A 21,429-nucleotide genomic window follows, 5' to 3' on the forward strand; every position below is an offset into this window, starting at 1 on the left:
TCATACCTAGATATTCTCATAACTATGCTCAATTCTGTCAATTGCTCAACAGTAATTTGTTCACCCACCGTATAATACCTATGCTCTTGAGAGAAGCCACTAGTGAAACCTATGGCCCCGGGTCTATCTTCATCATATTAAATCTTCCAATACTTAGTTATTTCCATTGCCTTTTATTTTACTTTGCATCTTTATCATAAAAATACCAAAAATATTATCTTATCATATCTATCAGATCTCACTCTCGTAAGTGACCGTGTAGGGATTGACAACCCCTTATCGCATTGGTTGCGAGGATTTATTTGTTTTGTGCAGGTGCGAGGGACTCGCGCGTAGCCTCCTACTAGATTGATACCTTGGTTCTCAAAAACTGAGGGAAATACTTATGCTACTTTGCTGCATCACCCTTTCCTCTTCAAGGGAAAACCAACGCAGTGCTCAAGACGTAGCAAGAAGGATTTCTGGCGCCGTTGCCGGGGAGGTCTACGCAAAAGTCAAACATACCAAGTACCCATCACAAACCCTTATCTCCCGCATTACATTATTTGCCATTTGCCTCTCGTTTTCCTCTCCCCCACTTCACCCTTGCTGTTTTATTCTCCCTCTCTCTCTCTCTCTATCCCCCCTCTCTTTCCCGTTCGCCTCTTTTCCGTTTGCTTGTCTTTATGGCTAGTCCCTTATCTGCTCCTTTGTGTGCCGAGTTTGAGGTTCTTCACTTCAAACAAAGGCAAGGAGAAAATTTAAAAGATGCTTGGTTTAGAATGATGGAATCTTATCGTAATTGTACCCTAGAGGTGAGTTTTAGAATTTTGCTTCGCAACTTTCATGTTGGACTAAATATGTCTCATAGACAACTTTTGGATTGTGTTGCCAAAGGCAATATTATTGAAATTGATCCCAGTATTGTGCATGAAATTATAGAAGGTATAGTAGTAACTCTACCTCAACAAAAGGGGCCTCATCATACCCAAGAGGAAACGCAAGTTTTTGAGAAAATTTGCAAAGTAACTAAGATTTTACAAAAGTCTCTTGAACCTCTTAAGAGCGTTAGCGGGAATCTCCACCGCATGAATATGTTGATTACCCTTTGCAATAAGCGGTTGGACTCTTTATATCTCAAGATTTCCGAATATGAAGGGAAACATAAAGAACCTCCCGGATTCGAGCATAACTCCACTAAAAGAATTAAGAATCAAGATGATAATACCTAGATCTATCCTCGCTTTTTATGCCTAGTTAGCGGCCTTAAACGATAGCGCTTGTTGGGAGGCAACCCAATTTTATTTCTATTCCTTGATTTTTCCTCCTGTTTAGTAATAAATAATTTATCTATCCTCTGTTTTGGTTGTTTTTGTGTTTAATTAGTGTTTGTGCCAAGTAGAACCGTTGGGAAGACTTGGGGAAAGTCTTGTTAATCTTGCTGTAAAAAAACAGAAACTTCAGCGCTCACGAGAAGTGCTGCCATTTTTATTTGGAAAGTGCTTTAGTTAATTCTTTTTGTAGATAATTAATAGATAAATTCCTCACGTCCAGCAATTTATTTTACAATTTTTGGGGTTCCAGATCGTGCGCTAGCTACAGACTACTACAGACTGTTCTGTTTTTGACAGATTCTGTTTTTTTCATGTGTTGTTTGCTTATTTTGATGAATCTATGGCTAGTAAAATAGTTTATAAACCATAGAAAAGTTGGAATACAGTAGGTTTAACACCAATATAAATAAATAATGAGTTCATTACAGTACCTTGAAGTGGTCTTTTATTTTCTCTCGCTAACGGAGCTCACGGGATTTTCTACTTTAAGTTTTGTGTTGTGAAGTTTTCAAGTTTTGGGTAAAGATTTGATGGATTATGGAACAAGGAGTGGCAGGAGACTAAGCTTGGGGATGCCCATGGACACCTAAAAGCCAAAGCTTGGGGATTCCCCGGAAGGCATCCCCTCTTTCGTCTACTTCTATCGGTAACTTTACTTGGAGCTATATTTTTAATCACCACATGATATGTGTTTTGCTTGGAGCGTCTTGTATGATTTGAGTCTTTGCTTTTTAGTTTACCACAATCATCTTTTATGTACACACCTTTTGAGAGAAACACATATGACTCGGAAATTATCAGAATACTCTATGTGCTTCACTTATATCTTTTGAGTTATATAGTTTTGCTCTAGTACTTCACTTATATCTTTTAGAGCACAGTGGTGGATTTGTTTTATAGAAACTATTGATCTATCATCCTTCACTTAGATTATTTTGAGAGTCTTAAATAGCATGGTAATTTTCTTAAATAATCCTAATATGCTAGGTATACAAGATTAATAATAAAATTCTCTTATGAGTGTGTTGAATACTAAGAGAAGTTTGATGCTTGATGATAGTTTTGAGATATGGAGGTAGTGATATTAAAGTTGTGCTAGTTGAGTAGTTGTGAAATTGAGAAATACTTGTGTTGACGTTTGCAAGTCTCGTTGCAAGCACGTATGGTAAACGTTATGTAACAAATTTGAAACATGAGGTGTTCTTTGATTGTCCTCCTTATGAGTGGCGGTCGGGGACGAGCGATGGTCTTTTCCTACCAATCTACCCCCCTAGGAGCATGCGCGTAGTGCTTGGTTTTTCATGACTTGTAGATTTTTGCAATAATTATGTGAGTTCTTTATGACTAATGTTGAGTCCATGGATTATACGCACTCTCACCCTTCCATCATTGCTAGCCTCTTCGGTACCGTGCATTGCCCTTTCTCACATTGAGAGTTGGTGCAATCTTCGCCGGTGCATCCAAACCCCGTGATATGATACGCTCTTTCACACATAAACCTCCTTATATCTTCCTCAAAACAGCCACCATACCTACCTATTATGGCATTTCCATAGCCATTCCGAGATATATTTCCATGCAACTTTCCACCATCCCGTTTATCATGACACGTTCATCATTGTCATATTGCTTTGCATGATCATGTAGTTGACATCGTATTTGTGGCAAAGCCACCGTTCATAATTTTTCATACCTGTCACACTTGATTCATTGCATATCCCGGTACACCGCCGGAGGCATTCATATAGAGTCATACCTTGTTCTAGTATCGAGTCGTAATCATTGAGTAGTAAATAAATAGAAGTGTGATGATCATCATTTAATAGAGCATTGTCCCAATAAAAAAAGAGAAAGGCCAAATAAAAATGAAGGCCCAAAAAAAGAAATAAAATGGGACAATGCTACTATCCTTTTTCCACACTTGTGCTTCAAAGTAGCACCATGATCTTCATGATAGAGAGTCTCTTGTTTTGTCACTTTCATATACTAGTGGGAATTTTTCATTATAGAACTTGGCTTGTATATTCCAACAATGGGCCTTCTCAAGTGCCCTAGGTCTTCATGAGCAAGCAAGTTGGATGCACACCCACTAGTTTCTTTTGTTGAGCTTTCATACATTTATAGCTCTAGTGCATCCGTTGCATGGCAATCCCTACTCCTTGCATTAACATCAATCGATGAGCATCTCCATGGCTCATTGATTAGCCTCGTTGATGTGAGACTTTCTCCTTTTTGTCTTCTCCACATAACCCCCATCATTATACTCTATTCCACCCATAGTGCTATATCAATGTGTGAAGGTTTATAAAGTTTGAGATTACTAAAGTATGAAACAATTGATTGGCTTGTCATCGGGGTTGTGCATGATGAGAGCATTCTTGTGTGACGAAAATGGAGCATGACTAAACTATATGATTTTGTAGGGATGAACTTTCTTTGGCCATGTTATTTTGAGAAGACATAATTGCTTAGTTAGTATGCTTGAAGTATTATTATTTCTATATCACTATTAAACTTTTATCTTGAATCTTTCGGATCTGAATATTCATGCCAAAATTAAGAAGTATGACATTGAAATTATGCCTAGTAGCATTCCACATCAAAAATTCTGTTTTTATCATTTACCTACTCGAGGACGAGTAGGAATTCAGCTTGGGGATTCTTGATACGTCTCCAACGTATCTATAATTTTTGATTGCTCCATGCTATATTATCTATTGTTTTGGACATTATTGGGCTTTATTATACACTTTTATATTATTTTTTGGACTAACCTATTAACCGGAGGCCCAGCCCTGGATTGCTGTTTTTTTGCCTATTTTTGGGTTTTGAAGAAAAGGAATATCAAACGGAGTCCAAATGGAATAAAACCTTCGGGAACGTGATTTTTGGAACGAACAAGATCCATGAGACTTGGACCCTACGTCAAGCAACCAACAGGGAGGCCACGAGGTAGGGGGCGCACCTACCCCCCTCCCCAGGCGCGCCCTCCACCCTCTTGGGCCCCCTGTTGCTCCACCGACGTACTTCTTCCTCCTATATATACCTACGTACCCCCAAACGATCAGATACGGAGCCAAAACCCTAATTCCACCACCGTAAATTTTTGTATCCACGAGATCCCATCTTGGGGCCTGTTCCGAAGCTCCGCCGGAGGGGGGCGTCGATCACGGAGGGCTTCTACGTCAACACCATAGCCTCTCCGATGAAGTGTGAGTAGTTTACCTCAGACCTATGGCTCCATAGTTATTAGCTAGATGGCTTCTTCTCTCTTTTTGGATCTCAATACAAAGTTCTCCCCCTCTCTTTTGGAGATCTATTCGATGTAATCTTCTTTTGCGGTGTGTTTGTTGAGACCGATGAATTGTGGGTTTATGATCAAGTTTATCTATGAACAATATTTGAATCTTCTCTGAATTATTTTATGTATGATTGGTTATCTTTGCAAGTCTCTTTGAATTATCAGTTTGCATATTGTTGAGACCGATGAATTGTGGGTTTATGATCAAGTTTATCTATGAACAAGATGGTTTTTTTTATCATATTGCATGAATTTATCCCTCTACATCATGTCATCTTGCTTAAGGCGTTACTCTATTCTTATGAACTTAATACTCAAGATGCATGCTGGATAGCGATCGATGTGTGGAGTAATAGTAGTTGATGCAGGCAGGAGTCGGTCTACTTGTCTCGGACGTGATTCCTATATACATGATCATACCTAGATATTCTCATGACTATGCTCAATTCTGTCAATTGCTCAACAGTAATTTGTTCACCCACCGTAAAATACCTATGCTCTTGAGAGAAGCCACTAGTGAAACATATGGCCTCCGGGTCTATCTTCATCATATTAAATCTTCCAATACTTCGTTTTTTTCATTGCCTTTTATTTTACTTTGCATCTTTATCATAAAAATACCAAAAATATTATCTTATCATATCTATCAGATCTCACTCTCGTAAGTGACCGTGTAGGGATTGACAACCCCTTATCGCGTTGGTTGCAAGGATTTATTGGTTTTTTGTAGGTGCGAGGGACTCGCGCGTACCCTCCTACTGGATTGATACCTTGGTTCTCAAAAATTAAGGGAAATACTTACGCTACTTTGCTGCATCACCCTTTCCTCTTCAAGGGAAAACCAACGCAGTGCTCAAGAGGTAGCAGGCCTCCTATTGGATTGATACCTTGGTTCTCAAAAACTGAGGGAAATACTTACTCTACTTTGCTGCATCACCCTTTCCTCTTCAAGGGAAAACCAACGCAGTGCTCAAGAGGTAGCACCTATTATCTTTTTGAGTTCTCCCGACTACACTATATCGGAGAAGTTTGCCCTTATTAAGGATTATATTGATGGGTTGCGTTTTACTACTACACATGATGATTTTGATAGATATAATATGCATGTGCTTTCTGCTCCTACTTGCAATTATTATGAGAGAGGAACTACATCTCCGCCTCTCCATGTTTCCAATATGATAAAATTGCAAGAATCTGTTTATACTATGCATTGGCCTTTCCTATGTGTGCATGAATTGTTCTTTTATGACATTCTGATGCATAGGAAGAGAGTTAGAATTCGTCATTACATGATATATGTTGCTTTGTGCTCACTACTAAATCACAAATCATGTTTAATTAAAATTGGCTTTGATATACCTTGGGATCCGGGTGGATTCATTACTTGAGCACCTTATGCCTAGCTTAATGGATTTAAAGAAAGAGCTGCCAGGGAGACAACCCGTAAGTTTTAGAGAGTTATTTATTTATGTTGAGTGCTTTTATATAGTTTAAAAACAAAAAATAAAGAGGGGAACCCAAAACTTTTCAAAAAGGATAGTGAAAGTGAGAGAGACAAGCATTGTTGAAGTGGGGGAGCTCCTTGAACTTTGTTCATGCTCACGGAAACTTTGTGAATCTTGATTACAGAAACTTTTCAACAAAAATAATTATCCCCTTGTACAATTCCATTGTATTATAAAAATAATGTGTCAAGATTTGCCTTTAGGATGTTTACATTGCTTGTTGGTTTGTGCGGTGCAAGACAGAAACTTTGGCTGTAGTGCGCGATTTTACATTTTTTACTGGAACGTTAAACAGTTCTGAAACTTTTTTCAATGTCATCATATACAAATTGTTTATGTTTCCTAATTTTGGCAGAATTTCTGGAGTACCAGAGGTATGGTGAATGTTCAGATTACTACAGACTGTCCTGTTTAAGACAGATTCTGTTTTTGATGCATAGTTTGCTTGTTTTGATGAAACTATCGATTTCTATCAATGGAGTAAGCCATGGAAAAGTTATATTATTGTAGCTACAATGCAAAAACAAAATATGAATTGGTTTTCAATAGTACTTAGAATAGTGATTTGCTTTATTATACTAACGGATCTTACCGAGTTTTCTGTTGAGTTTTGTGTGGATGAAGTGTTCGAAGATCGAGGAGGTCTCGATGTGAGGAGAAGGAGGAGAGGCAAGAGTTCAAGCTTGGGGATGTGCAAGGCACCCCAAGTAAATATTAAAGGAGACTCAAGCGTCGAAGCTTGGGGATGCCTTGGAAGGCATCTCATCTTTCTTTAACAAATATCGGTATGTTTTCGGATTCGTTTCGTTCATGTGATATGTGCAAATCTTGGAGCGTCTTTTGCATTTAGTTTTCACTTTTCTTTGATGCACCATGCTGGTATGAGATAGTCCTTGGTTGATTTATAGAATGCTCATTACACTTCACTTATATCTTTTGAGTATGGCTTTATAGAATGCTTCATGTGCTTCACTTATATCTTTTGAAGTTTGGATTGCCTGTTTCTTTTCACATAGAAAACCGCCATTTGTAGAATGCTCTTTTGCTTCACTTATATTTGTTAGAGCGTGGGAATATATTTTGTAGAAAGGATTAAACTCTCTTGCTTCACTTATATCTATTTAGAGAGATGACAAGAACTGGTCATTCACATGGTTAGTCATAAAATCCTACATAAAACTTGTAGATTATTGAATATGATATGTTTGATTCCTTACAATAGTTTTGCGATATAAAGATGGTGATATTAGAGTCATGCTAGTGGGTAGTTGTGGATTGTAGAAATACTTGTGTTGAAGTTTGTGATTCTCGTAGCATGCACGTATGGTGAATCGTTATGTGATGAAGTCGGAGCATGGTTTATTTATTGATTGTCTTCCTTATGAGTGGCGGTCGGGGACGAGCGATGGTCTTTTCCTACCAATCTATCCCCTAGGAGCATACACGTAGTACTTTGTTTCGATGGCTAATAGATTTTTGCAATAAGTATGTGAGTTCTATATTACTAATGTTGAGTCCATGGATTATACGCCCTCTCACCCTTCCATCATTGCTAGCCTCTTCGGTACCGTGCATTGCCCTTTCTCACCTCGAGAGTTGGTGCAGACTCTGCCGGTGCATCCAAACCTCGTGATATGATACGCTCTATAACACATAAGCCTCCTTATATCTTCCTCAAAACAGCCACCATACCTACCTATCATGGCATTTCCATAGCCATTCCGAGATATATTGCCATGCAACTTCCATCATCATCATATACATGACTTGAGCATCATTGTCACATTGCTTTGCATGATCGTAAGATAGCTAGCATGATGTTTTCATGGCTTGTCTGTTTTTTGATGTCATTGCTACGCTAGATCATTGCACATCCCGGTACACCGCCGGAGGCATCCATATAGAGTCATATCTTTGTTCTAGTATCGAGTTGTAAGTAAATAAAAGTGTGATGATCATCATTAATAGAACATTGTCCCATGTGAGGTTATCAGAATAAAAGTGGCCAAAGAACACCCCCCCCCCAAAAAAATAGAGGCCAAAGAAGCCTACAAAAAAAGAAAAAAAAAGAAAAAATGAGAGAAAAGAGAGAAGGGACAATGTTACTATCCTTTTACCACACTTGTGCTTCAGAGTAGCACCATGTTCTTCATATAGAGAGTCTCTTGAGTTATCACTTTCATATACTAGTGGGAATTTTCATTTTAGAACTTGGCTTGTATATTCCGATGATGGGCTTCCTCAAATGCCCAAGGTCTTCATGAGCAAGCAAGTTGGATGCACACCCACTTAGTTTCCAGTTTGAGCTTTCATACACGTATAGCTGGTAGTGCATCCGTTGCATGGCAATCCCTACTCCTCACATTGACATCAATTGATGGGCATCTCCATAGCCCGTTGATTACCTGCGTCGATGTGAGACTTTCTCCTTTTTGTCTTCTCCACACAACCTCCATCATCATATTCTATTCCACCTATAGTGCTATACCCATGGCTCACACTCATGTATTGCGTGAAAGTTGAAAAGGTTTGAGAACGTCAAAAGTATGAAACAATTGCTTGGCTTGTCATCGGGGTTGTGCATGATTTGAATATTTTATGTGGTGAAGATGGAGCAGAGCCAGACCATATGATTTTGTAGGGATAACTTTCTTTGGCCATGTTATTTTGAAAAGACATGATTGCTTTATTAGTATGCTTGAAGTATTATTGTCTTAATGTCAAATGATAGACTATTTCTTTGAATCACTTGTGTCTTAATATTCATGCCATGATTAGATTACATGATCAATATTATGCTAGGTAGCATTCCACATCAATTTTTTATCATTTACCTACTCGAGGACGAGCAGGAATTAAGCTTGGGGATGCTGATACGTCTCCGTCGTATCTATAATTTTTGATTGTTTCATGCCACTTTTGGCAACTTTTTATACTATTTTTGGGACTAACATATTGATCCAGTGCCCAGTGCCAGTTCATGTTTGTTACATGTTTTTTGTTTCGCAGAAAATCCATATCAAACGGAGTCCAAACGGGATAAAAACTGACGAAGATTTTTGGGAATATATGTGAATTTTGGGAAGTGGAATCAACGCGAGACGATGCCCGAGGGGACCACGAGGCAGGGGGCGCGCCCTGGGCCCTCATGGCCACCCCGTAAGGCGGTTGGTGCCCTTCTTTCGCCGCAAGAAAGCTAATATCTGGATAAAAATCGTATCCAAATTTCAGCCCAATCAGAATTAAGGATCTCCGGGAATATAAGAAACAGTGAAAGGGCAGAATCTGGAATGCAGAAACAGAGAGAGACAGATCCAATCTCGGAGGGGCTCTCGCCCCTCCGCCGCCATGGAGGCCATGGACCAGAGGGGAAACCCTTCTCCCATCTAGGGGGAAGGTCAAGGAAGAAGAAGAAGAAGAAGAAGAAGAAGAAGAAGAAGAAGGGGGGCTCTCTCCCCCTCTCTCCCGGTGGCGCCGGAACGCCGCCGGGGCCATCATCATCACTGCAATCTACGCCAACAACTTCACCGCCATCATCACCAACTCTTCCTCCCTCTATGCAGCGGTGTAACCCCTCTTTTACCCGCTGTAATCTCTACTTAAACATGGTGCTTGACGCTATGTATTATTTCCCAATGATGTTTGAGTAGATCTGTTTTGTCCTATGGGTTAATTGATGATCGTGATTGGTTTGAGTTGCATGTTTTATTATTGGTGTTGTCCTATGGTGCTCTCCGTGTCGTGCAAGCATGAGGGATCCCTGCTGTAGGGTTTGCAATATGTTCATGATTTTCTTATGGTGGGTGGCGTGAGTGACAGAAGCACAGACCCGAGTAAGTAGGTTGTTTGTGTATGGGATAAAGGGGACTTGATGCTTTAATGCTTTGGTTGGGTTTTACCTTAATGATATTTAGTAGTTGTGGATGCTTTCTAGAGTTCCAATCATAAGTGGACATGATCCAAGAAGAGAAAGTGCGTTAGCTTATGCCTCTCCCTCAAATAAAATTGCAATAATGATTACCGGTCTAGTTATCGATTGCCTAGGGACAAATAACTTTCTTGTGACAAAAAGCTCTCTACTAAAACTAACTTAGTCATGTCTTCATCTAAACAGCCCCTAATTTTTATTTACGCATTCTTTATTATCTTGCAAACCTAGCCTAAAACACCCACAAAGTACTTCTAGTTTCATACTTGTTCTAGGTAAAGCGAACATTAAGCGTGCGTAGAGTTGTATCAGTGGTCGATAGAACTTGAGGGAATATTTTTTCTACCTTTAGCTCCTCGTTGGGTTCGACACTCTTACTTATCGAAAGAGGCTACAATTGATCCCCTATACTTATGGGTTATCATTGGGGAACGCGGTATTTCAAAAAAATTCCTACGATCATGCAAGATCTATCTAGGAGATGCATAGAACAAGAGAGGGAGAGCATGTCTACGTACCCTCGTAGATCGAAAGCAGAAGCGTTATGAAACGCATTTGATGTAGTCGAACATTTTCGCGATCCAACCGATCAAGTACCGAACGCACGGCACCTCTGCGATCTGCACACGTTCAGCTCGGTGACGTCCCTCGTACTCTTGATCCAGCTGAGGCCGAGGGAGATTTTCTTCAGCACGACGGCGTGATGACGGTGATGATGAAGTTACCGACGCAGGGCTTCGCCTAAGCACTACAACAATATGACCGAGCTGGAATTCTATGGAGGGGGGCATCGCACACGGCTAAACAATCAAGTTGTGTGCCTATGGGGTGCCCCCTCCCCCGTATATAAAGGAGTGGAGGAGGGGAGGGTCGTCCCTCTCTATGGCGCGCCCAAGGGGGAGTCCTACTCCCAGTAGGAGTAGGTTTCTCCCCTTTCCTTAGTTGGAGAAGGAGAAGAAGGAAGAGGGAGAGAGGGGGAAGGAAAGGAGGGCGGCCCCCACCCAATTCGGATTGGGCTTGGGGGGCGCCCTCCATCTAGCTGCCTCCTCCTCTCTCCCACTAAGGCCCAATAAGGCCCATTGACTCCCCGGGGGGTTCCGGTAACCCCCCCGGTTCTCCGGTAAATGCCCGAACTCATCCGGAACCATTTCGATGTCCAAACATAGCCTTCCAATATATCGATCTTTATGTCTCAACCATTTCGAGACTCCTCGTCATGTCTGTGATCACATCCGGGACTCCGAACTACCTTCGGTAAATCAAAACACATAAACTCATAATACTGATCGTCATTGAATGTTAAGCGTGCGGACCCTACGGGTTCGAGAACTATGTAGACATGACCGAGACTTAGTTCTGGTCAATAACCAATAGCGGAACCTGGATGCTCATATTGGTTCCTACATATTCTACAAAGATCTTTATCGGTCAAACCGCATAACAACATATGTTGTTCCCTTTGTCATCGATATGTTACTTGCCCGAGATTCGATCGTCGTTATATCAATACCTAGTTCAACCTCATTACCGGCAAGTCTCTTTACTCGTTCCGTAATGCAACATCCTGCAGCTAACTCATTAGTCATATTGCTTGCAAGGCTTATAGTGATGTGCATTACCGAGAGAGCCCAGAGATACCTCTCCGACAATTGGAGTGAGAAATCCTTATCTCGATCTATGCCAACTCAACAAACACCATCGGAGACACCTGTAGAGCATCTTTATAGTCACCCAGTTACGTTGTGACGTTTGATAGCACACTATGTGTTCCTCTGGCATTCGGGAGTTGCATAATCTCATAGCCATAGGAACATGTATAAGTCATGAAGAAAGCAATAGCAATAAACTAAACGATCATAGTGCTGAGCTAACGGATGGGTCAAGTCAATCACATCATTCTCTAATGATGTGATCCCGTTCATCAAATGACAACTCATGTCTATGGTTAGGAAACTTAACCATCTTTGATTAACGAGCTAGTCAAGTAGAGGCATACTAGTGACATTCTGTTTGTCTATGTATTCACACATGTATTAAGTTTCCGGTTAATACAATTCTAGCATGAATAATAAACATTTATCATGATATAAGGAATATAAATAACAACTTTATTATTGCCTCTAGGGCATATTTCCTTCAGTATCCCACTTGCACTAGAGTCAATAATCTAGATTACATTGTAATGATTCTAACACCCACGGAGTCTTGGTGCTGATCATGTTTTGCTTGTGAGAGAGGCTTAGTCAACGGGTCTGCAACATTCAGATCTGTATGTATCTTGCAAATCTCTATGTCTCCCTCCTTGACTTGATCGCGGATGGAATTGAAGCGTCTCTTGATGTGCTTGGTTCTCTTGTGAAATCTGGATTCCTTTGCCAAGGCAATTGCACCAGTATTGTCACAAAATATTTTCATTGGTCCTGATGCACTAGGTATGACACCTATATCGGATATGAACTCCTTCATCCAGAATCCTTCATTTGCTGCTTTCGAAGCAGCTATGTACTCCGCTTCACACATAGATCCCGCCATGACGCTCTGCTTGGAACTGCACCAACTAAAAGTTCCACCATTAAATAAAAATATGTATCTGGTTTGTGACTTAGAGTCATCCAGATCAGTGTCAAAGCTTGCATCGACGTAACCATTTACGACAAGCTCTTTGTCACCTCTATAAACGAGAAACATATCCTTAGTCCTTTTCAGGTATTTCAGGATGCTCTTGACCGCTATCCAGTGATCCACTCCTGGATTACTTTGGTACCTTCCTACTAAACTAATAGCAAGGCACACATCAGGTCTTGTACACAACATTGCATACATGATAGAACCTATGGCTGAAGCATAGGGAATGACTTTCATTTTCTCTCTATCTTCTGCAGTGGTTGGACATTGAGTCTGACTCAACTTCACACCTTGTAACGCATGCAAGAACCCTTTCTTTGCTTGATCCATTTTGAACTTCTTCAAAACTTTATCAAGGTATGTGCTTTGTGAAAGTCCAATTAAGCGTCTTGATCTATCTCTATAGATCTTGATGCCCAATATATAAGCAGCTTCACCGAGGTCTTTCATTGAAAAATTCTTATTCAAGTATCCTTTTATGCTATTCAGAAATTCAGTATCATTTCTGATTAACAATATATCATCCACATATAATATCAAAAATGCTATAGAGCTCCCACTCACTTTCTTGTAAATACAAGCTTCTCCAAAAGTCTGTATAAAACCATATGCTTTGATCACACTATCAAAGCGTATATTCCAACTCCGAGAGGCTTGCACCAGTCCATAAATGGATCGTTGGAGCTTGCACACCTTGTTAGCACCTTTTGGATCCACAAAACCTTCCGGTTGCATCATGTACAACTCTTGTTTAACATATCCATTAAGGAATGCAGTTTTGACATCCATTTGCGGACTTAAGCATCGCTACGGGTGAGAAGGTCTCATCGTAGTCAACTCCTTGAACTTGTCAAAAACCTTTTGCAACAAGTCGAGCTTTGTAGACAGTAATATTACCGCCAGCGTCAGCCTTCTTCTTGAAGATCCATTTATTCTCTATGGCTTGCCGATCATCGGGCAAGTCAACCAAAGTCCACACTTTGTTCTCATACATGGATCCCATCTCTGATTTGATGGCCTCAAGCCATTTTGCGGAATCTGGGCTCATCATCGCTTCCTCATAGTTCGTAGGTTCATCATGGTCAAGTAACATGACTTCCAGAACAGGATTACCGTACCACTCTGTTGCGGATCTTACTCTGGTTGACCTACGAGGTTCGGTACTAGCTAGATCAGAAGTTTCATGATCATCATCATTAGCTTCCTCACTTACTGGTGTAGGAATCACTAGAACTGGTTTCTGTGATAAACTACTTTCCAATAAGGGAGCAGGTACAGTTACCTCATCAAGTTCTACTTTCCTCCCACCCACTTCTTTCGAGAGAAACTCCTTCTCTAGAAAGGATCCATTCTTAGCAACAAATATCTTGCCTTTGGATCCGTGATAGAAGGTGTACCCAATAGTCTCTTTTGGGTATCATATGAAGACACATTTCTCCGATTTGGGTTCGAGCTTATCCGGTTGAAGCTTTTTCACATAAGCATCGCAGCCCCAAACTTTAAGAAACGGCAACTTGTGTTTCTTGCCAAACCACAGTTCATAAGGTGTCATCTCAACATATTTCGATGGTGCCCTATTTAATGTGAATGCAGCCGTCTCTAAATCATAACCCCAAAACGATAGCGGTAAATCAGTAAGAGACATCATAGATCGCACCATATATAATAAAGTGATGTTACAACATTCGGACACACCATTACGCTGTGGTGTTCCAGGTGGCGTGAGTTGTCAAACTATTCCGCATTATTTCAAATGTAGACCAAACTCATAACTCAAATATTCTCCTCCATGATCAGATCGTAGAAACTTAATTTTCTTGTTACGATGATTTTCCACTTCACTCTGAAATTCTTTGAATTTTTCAAATGTTTCAGACTTATGTTTCATCAAGTAGATATGTCCATATCTGCTCAAATCATCTATGAAGGTCAGAAAATAACGATACCCACCACGAGCATCAACACTCATCGGACCTCATACATCAGTATGTATAATTTCCCATAAGTTTGTTGCTTGTTCCATTGTTCCAGAGAACGGAGTCTTAGTCGTCTTGCCCATGAGGCATGGTTCGCAAGCATGAAGTGATTCATAATCAAGTGATTCCAAAAGCCCATCAGCATGGAGTTTCTTCATGCGCTTTACACCAATATGACCTAAACGGTAGTGCCACAAATAAGTTGCACTATCATTATTAAACTTATATCTTTTGGCTTCAATACTATGAATATGTGTATCACTACTATCAAGATTTAGTAAAAATAGACCACTCATCAAGGGTGCATGGCCATAAAAGATATTACTCATTTAAATAGAACAACCATTATTCTCTGATTTAAATGAATAATCGTCTCGCATCAAACAAGATCCATATATGATGTTCATGCTTAACGCTGGCACCAAATAACAATTATTCAGGTCTAAAACTAATCCCGAAGGTAGATGTAGAGGTAGCATGCCGACGACGATCACATCGACTTTGGAACCATTTCCCACGCGCATTGTCACCTCGTCCTTAGCCAATCTTCGCTTAATCTGTATCCCCTGTTTCGAGTTGCAAATATTAGCAACAGAACCAGTATCAAATACACAGGCGCTACTGCGAGCATTAGTAAGGTACACATCAATAACATGTATGTCAAATATACCTTTCACGTTGACATCCTTCTTATCCACCAAATAATTGGGGCAGTTCCGCTTCTAGTGACCAGTCCCTTTGCAGTAGAAGCACTCAGTCTCAGGCTTAGGTCTAGACTTGGGATTCTTCACTTAAACAGCAACTTGCTTGTTGTCCTTCTTGAAGTTCCACTTCTTCCCTTTTGCCTTTTTTCTTGAAACTGGTGGTCTTGTTGACCATCAACACTTGATGCTCCTTCTTGATTTCTACCTCCGCGGCCTTTAGCATTGCGAAGAGCTCAGGAATTGTCTTATCCATCCCTTGCATATTATGGTTCATCACGAAGCCCTTGTGGCTTGGTGGCAGTGATTGAAGAACTCTGTCAATGACACTATCATCAGGAAGATTAACTCCTAGCTGAGTCAAGTGGTTGTGGTACCCAGACATTCTGAGTATATGTTCACTAACAGAACTATTCTCCTCCATTTTGCAGCTGTAGAACTTATTGGATACTTCATATCTCTCAATCCGGGCATTTGCTTGAAATATTAACTTCAACTCCTGGAACATCTCATATGCTCCATGACGTTCAAAATGTCATTGAAGTCCCGGTTCTAAGCCATAAAGCATGGCACACTGAACTATCGAGTAGTCATCAGCTTTGCTCTGCTAGATGTTCTTAACATTGTTAGCGGCATCTGCAGCAGGCTTGTCACCCAGCAGTGCTTCTAGGACGTAATTCTTCTATGCAGCAATGAGGATAATCCTCAAGTTACGGACCCTCTCCTCTGCCAAGCGCGCTTAGTAAGAGGCGAAGGAGGAGGAGCCTACCGACAAGCTGGGCAACCGCAATATGGTGCCTGCCACTGTTGCGGCTTCAGCGACGCTCACCTCGAACACCCTCTGCCGCTCCAGACGACCCCTCTCGAAGTGGTGGTTCTCCTCATAGATCTCTTGATTCCTCACCTTTGAGGCGGCGTGTGCCGCGGCCACGGTGACGGTAAGGCTCTTTGCGTGCTCGACAAGGCACTCATCCTCCTCTCGCAGGAACTCGGTGTAGCGCACAAGGTCGCTGACGCACGTGCGGGCATCCACCTCTGCCTCCCGCCTTCCGGCGGCGGTGGCGGAGTGGGTGATGACCCCAGAGGTCGATGGTGGGCTGGCAGCCACGTCGGCCGACAACGGGGTGGCGGCCGCGACCACCACCTCCCACCTTCGGGCCGCGGTGGCGGGGCGGTGATGGCCACGGTGGCCGGCAGTGGGGTGGCGGCCACGACAACCACCTCCCGCCTTCAGGCCGCGGCGGCGGAGCAGGAGATGGCCCTGGCTTTCGACGGTGCTATGGCAGCAATGGCGGCCGGCAACAGCTGCCGACGGGCACCAGTGGCGGAGCGTGTGGTGGGTGTTCCGCGCACACCCAACAGGGACGCCACGCGCACTATACTATGCCAGGGACTGCGCCACCGCCGCGGTGTAGCCTCCTAGTTGGAGCTGTTCTCTGATGACGGCGGAGTGGCTGAGCGACGACAACGGACCGGTGCCATTGGAGATTGTGGGAGAAGCAGATGAGATAAGCTACAGGAAGGGAGCGGAAAATGCGACACAGGACTCGCCGGCCGTGAGGGTTTTCATAGCAGGCCAGTAAGTATTGGGATTTTGGGGGATTTCACTGAGTCGGGCGGGAAGCTTGCGCGGGAACCTGCGAGGTTACGCGGGAACGGGCTCACTGACAATTCATTGGCGCCACCCATTTGGCCAAAAGAACGCCCCGCGCGCTGCGCAAGCTTGCGTTGTAAGCCGTCTGTGGCAGTGGTGTGACAAGACGTGTGAGAGGAGGACGAAAGGCCACGTACACATACGGTTAATAAAAAATGTTTGCGATTTAATTACCTACTATACCCCTATCCTCGTTTATAAGTATGATTTAACTAATAAAATATGAATGCATGTTGCCAAAGATTATATAGTTGGATTCGTATTTGAACATAGTTTCCAATTATATAATTTTTATAACATGCATTAACATTTTGTTGGTTAAATTTCAGGGCAAAGTATGGCACAGAATATAAAGGTGGTAGACTAGACGGAGGTGGTAGCACACATCCGCTCTCTACGCAGCGACGCAACTATCGGCCGGCTTGTAGGCGACCATTTCCTGCGTGTTCAACTGCTCTATGTGTTTGGTTGCGCGCTTGCGGTTCAGGCGGCCGCGGCGCGCTCTGCTCTCGCATCCCTCCGGGTGCTCTGCCCTCGTCCCTCCATGCGTGCAGCCAGTGTTTGGGGCCGGCGCATGATCACGCACGTCCGTGTGCATGCGGTTGCGCCGGGCGCAACGCGACGATGCAGTTACCCGTTGCAAAAACTGCCATGCGGATGCGCCGAGAATCCACGCCGCATGGCCCCCTTTTATTCCTTCGGTCATTTACCTTCATCTCTCATCTCACACGACACGGTAAGCAGACACACGAGGACACATACAGAGAGGACATCCAGCGGTTCCAATGGCGCTCCCAGCGGTTGACGACGACGACAACGGTGGGCAGTTCACCACGCAACACGTTGTGGACACCCACGTGAGGGGGAAGGCTCTCTCGGTAGTGTACACGAACGATCCGGTCTCGATGGAGAGCTCCATCCAAACTATGGAGCAGTTCCTTGCCGAGGACAAGTACCAAGTGGTCGGCTTCGACCTCGAGTACACCATGGGTCGTGTTAGCCACGATCAGAAGGTTGTCGTCTCCCAGTTGTGCGTGCGACATGACGTCCTCGTCTACCACTACCACCTGGCCACAACGCCTTGCGAGCGTTTCTCCAGGTTTATCAACAGCTCCAACTACAGTTTCGCTGCGGTGGACACCACCAATGATCTAAAAGCGCTCAAGAAATGCCCGAATCTTGTCAACATCCAAAGCCACTACAAGGTCTGGGGCAGCGACAAAAACAAACTGAACTCCCTAGTTGACCTCGCCTCGGCCATCATCGACCCCTACTACCTGAAGATGAAGAATGAGAGCAATAAGGACAAGAACGCCTAGCATAGTGTGTGGCATAAGAGACTGGATGAACAACATGTCAAGTACGCGGCCATGGACGCATACACAAGCTACGAGATGTATAGGCGGATCATTGACATGAGGAACTCTCTTCTTCCTGGCCCAGACGAGGAATCGCGCCACATAGCAACAGCGGGAGCGTCACAAGAAGTAGATGACTACATGGTCGTTTCTCCAACTTTAGAATGCACGCAATTGTTTATTGAGGTGTGTGCGAATGATCTGTTTTAATAAAATACTTAGATCCGAAAGTTTTTAAAATAAAATAGAGTCCTCAAATAGTTACCAGGGAGGCTAAGTAAGCGCCATTCACACCTCGTCAACGAAGCTCTTTTCTATGTCATTTACTCTCGTGCTTCACTTATATCCTATGAGTAAATTGTTGAATAAATTGAATGTCATGAAGTTGAAACCATATCATGCCTAGTGGTAGCTTCATATTGGGTTTATAAAGTGAAATCTTTTGAGGCTTGACAATCACAATATTGGTCATACAAGCAATTCACGAATAATTAGTATAAGGAAGAGAATTTTCACATATAAATACACTATCATGTAAATCTTTTGTGATTGTGAGCCCCCATCAAAATATTATATGCCAAAATTGTTGACGTTGGACAAGGAATACAACGTAATGGTTTATGTTTGTTCATATTCATATAGAAGTTATATTGTCATAGATCCTTCAACATGTGGTGCTTGCCCCCCATCTTTGCTAGCCAAATATTCCGCACCAAGTAGAGATACTACTTGTGCATCCAAAAACCCTTAAACCCTAATCTTATTTTCAAGAGTCCACCATACCTACCTAAGGATTGAGCAAAATCCTTCAAGTAAGTTGTCATCGGTGCAAAAAGGCAATAAAAATTGCTTCTAAAAGTGTGAGATCATTTAGTGCAAGAGAAAATTGAGCGTTGCACGAACTTGTGATGGTGAAGAATAAAAGCGACAGACTGCATAATAAAGGTCTCTATCACAAGGGGCAATGTAATGTGACGTTCTTTTGCACTAAGGGATTGAGCATACAAACAAATAAGTGCAAGAAAACCTCTGCTTCCCTCTGCGAAGGGCCTATCTTTTACTTGTGTGCAAAGAGTCAAAGTATTTCTCTTTATTCCTTTTTATTTTCTCTTTTGGCAAGCATCATGTGGTGAGGAAAGATCTAGGCACACATATCCAGTTGGATATGGGTAGCATGAGTTATTATTGTTGACATCACCCTTGAGGTGAATACGTTGGGAGGCAAAACAGTAAGCCCCTATCTTTCTATGTGTCCGGTTGAAATGTTTTGCTCATGTGTATGCAGTGAGTGTTAGCAATCATAGAAGACTATATGATGGTTGAGTATGTGGAGCTCTTACTTAGACTCTGTTGAATAAGTTGAATTGCAATTGCTTGGTGACTGAGAACATAGGTTGTTGAGTTTCAAGAGAGTTCATTGTTTGAACCTTAACATGTGAGTTGGCTGCTACTTTAACATGAGAAGTTTTATAAAGAAAGAATTGTTGTTATGATGCTAGGAAAAGTGATTGAAATTATCATTGATCAAACTTATGCACTTTGCTAGCATTCACACTTCATAAATTATTTCTTTTATCATTTACCTACTCGAGGACGAGTAGGAATTAAGCTTGGGGATGTTGATACGTCTCCAACGTATCTATAATTTATGAAGTATTCATGTCGTTATATTATCATTCTTGGATGTTTTACAATCATTTTATAGTAACTTTATATCATTTTTGGTACTAACCTATTGACCTAGTGCCCAGTGCCAGTTGTTGTTTTTTGCTTGTTTTTTACATCGCGGAAAATCAATATCAAACGGAGTCCAAACACCGTGAAACTTTTTGGAGAATTTTGATGGACCAAAAGACACCCAATGGGCCAAAGATGCACCTGGGGGGTGCCCCGAGGGGGGCACAACCCACCAGGGCACGCCTGGGCCCCCTGGCGCGCCCTGGTGGGTTCTGCCCACCTCGGTGGCCTCATGCACCCCTCTTTACCCTATAAATTCACAAATATTCCAAAAACCCTCAGGGTTAACCTAGATCAGAAATAAACGTAGATTCTAAGTTCCGCCGCCGCAAGGCTCTGTAGCCACCGAAAACCAATCTAGACCCCGTTCCGACACCCTGCCAGAGGGGGAATCATCTCCTGTGGCCATTTTCATCGTCCCGGCGGCCACCACGATGAGGAAGGAGTAGTCCACCCTCAGGGTTGAGGGTTTGTACCAGTAGCTATGTGTTTAATCTCTCTCTCTCTCTCTCATGTTCTTGAGATGTCACAATCTTGATGTATCGCGGGCTTTGTTAATATAGTCGGATCATATGGTGTTTTCCCCTCTCTATCTTGTTGTGATGAATTGAGTTTTTTCCCTTTGCGATTTCGTTGTTATCGGATTGAATACTTTTATGGATTTGAGAACACTTGATATATGTCTTGCGATTGAATACTCTTGGTGACAATGGGGTATTGTATTGATTCACTTGATATATGTTTTGACACTCAACTCGCGGATTCCCGAGGTGACATTGGGGTAATCTATGCATAGGGGTTGATGCATGTTCTTGTCTTTGTTTCTCCGGTAGAAATCTTAGTGCACTCTTTGAAGTTCTTTGTGTCGGATTGAGTATTACAAATCTGAATTTGCTTTGGTGTTATTTTAGTACGAACTTTTGGTTAGATCAATCGGAAAAAATAGCTTTTTGTTATTTTAGTACAAACTCTAGGATAGATCAATCAAAAAGAATAGCTTTGAGGTGTGTTTCGTACCCTACAAACAATTTCTTCGTATGTTCTCCGCTAGATAGGAACTTTGGAGTGATTCTTAATTGCACGTTGAGGGATGGTTACATGATCCGATTATATTAGCATTGTTGAGAGATTGTACTAGCGAAAGTACGGACCCTAGGCCTCATTTTCAAGCATTGCAATACTGTTTTTGGGCCCGACCGTTTTTATTTCTTCAGATTATAAAAATATATTTCTACCATCAATATTACACTTTTATCACCATCTCTTCGCCGAAGTAGTGCACCTATACAATTTGCCATTGTATTGGGTGTGTTGGGGGCACAAGAGATTTC

This window comes from Triticum dicoccoides, chromosome 4A (assembly GCF_002162155.2).
Source record: "Triticum dicoccoides isolate Atlit2015 ecotype Zavitan chromosome 4A, WEW_v2.0, whole genome shotgun sequence".
NCBI lineage: Eukaryota > Viridiplantae > Streptophyta > Magnoliopsida > Poales > Poaceae > Triticum > Triticum dicoccoides.